A 1946-nucleotide genomic window follows, 5' to 3' on the forward strand; every position below is an offset into this window, starting at 1 on the left:
AGTGTAAAAATCCTCAGTTGATTAGACAGGGAGTGAAATCGGTGCCGCTGCTGCCTTCTGTCAGCTGCAGCCCCAGCGCCTGGGAGCTACACCGGGGTGTGCATTAAGCACAACAGGATGAATTCAAGGTGCCGGGGAAGCAAACAGCTCACCCAAAGTCAGCCAGTGGGATCGGCAAGACATCCATTAACAGAAATTAATGGGCTGCTCACATCATTCCCCACGAGGAGGCCTGTGCCAGCCCTTCTGATGGTAAATGCAGATAGTTTGGGGTGGTGCTTTCCAGGAGCGTCTCGATAACTTGAGCAATCGCTGCCGATGAGTAAGAGTGATCTTAAAACTTCAAGACTTGACTACGCCTATCCTCAGAGTAGCAACAGTGCAGTCATAACGCTGCTACCCGAATATACTGACAAGAGATTAAATCAATCTAATACAGAACATCTTGCCACGCTGTGATAGTGAGGTTAGTAGTTTAAATTTGGGGATGAAACTTGCTCTATCAGGTGAGGCAACCCATTAATAAGGTCCCAAGACTTAATACCCATTATATTGCTAAAAGCGTCACCTAACTTGTTCTCCCAGTAACTTAATTCCTCCTGATCTCACTCCCTGACATAGGAGATGGATGCAGGACTGCAGAATTTTCCCCGCGATGCTGTTTATGAAGATGAGCCACAGCCAGTTCCCACACAGTGCCATTTCTCCTTTCCCTTGAAGCTTTTTCCTCCCTGCCAGAAGCTCATCTCTTGCCCGGCAGGGAGTTGTGGCAACCTCCTCGGGGGCCCATTTCCCTTTTGGTGGCAGCAGCAGCCCCCGTCCACAGACTTTGCAGCCACAACCCACCTGCCTTCACCCAAAAACCATCAAAAATCCTCAGTGCAGCAGCCACCCTTCGCATGGCACCGTCCTACCTGCTCATGCTCCCCCTCGCCGCCCACACCAGCCCCTCAATCTGCCTTTAGTAGCACAAAGCTTTAATAACCCCCCCTGCCATGTACCCCCTCTCGGGAAGAAAGCCTACCTGAACATGCACGTTTTCTTCTCAAGCCGTGTGTTTTTAAGCGATCTGCTAAAGCAAAGGCTCTCGCTCGCTATTTTAGAACTCGTGGCAGTGAGCTCTGGAGCTTTGCATTTCCTGTTAACACAGCAGCATTAAAGAATAATTAGAAAAAGGGTGTTAGGATTTTTTTTTTTTTCTTGGCATTTCCAGCAGTGCATTGTCAAGTATCAGGTTCTCAGAAAATCTGAGGATTAGGAACTGTAAAATACAGGGTTAATCAGACAGCAAGGCAGAACACTCTTCTTTACAGGAGCAAAGCTTTGGGGAGCACCCCACCTAAGGAACGTGAGTGAGAGCAGAACAGCTTTAAAGCGATGTTAAATGTTTGACCGAGTGAGAGCAGAACAGCTTTAAAGCGATGTTAAATGTTTGACCGAGTGAGAGCAGAACAGCTTTAAAGCGATGTTAAATGTTTGACCGTAACCACTGGCCGTGTTTTCAAAAGCACTGTGTCCTCCGGCAGCCACCGGCGTCCTGCTCCCAAAAGCCAGGAGCAACTCTTCTCACCAAAACCACAGCTCATGGTACTTTTAGCAGAAGTAAGAGATATAAAACAAAAAAACCCAGACCCTGATGCTAAGATGTTTAAAAAAAAAAAAAAAAAAAAAGCATCTCTCCCTTAAGTTCACTCAAGGTCTAATTTTGATCTAAATATTTCCACATGGGAGTAGGAGAAAAGAGACAAAGCGAGTGGGTTTCTGGGGAAGGGAAGGACGTGGAAGGTGGCAGCAACCTGACTGTAGGGGCCCTTCGCTGAGCATCGTGCGGCAGCTTCTCCGTAGGAAGGACGATCCGTCAGATACAAGCTCATCCCAAACAAGCTTGAGACGAGATCAGGTCTTCGTAACAGCCTGACAAAGCAATTTAAAAATACAGAAATATT

This window comes from Numenius arquata, chromosome 6, assembly GCF_964106895.1.
Source record: "Numenius arquata chromosome 6, bNumArq3.hap1.1, whole genome shotgun sequence".
Lineage (NCBI taxonomy): Eukaryota > Metazoa > Chordata > Aves > Charadriiformes > Scolopacidae > Numenius > Numenius arquata.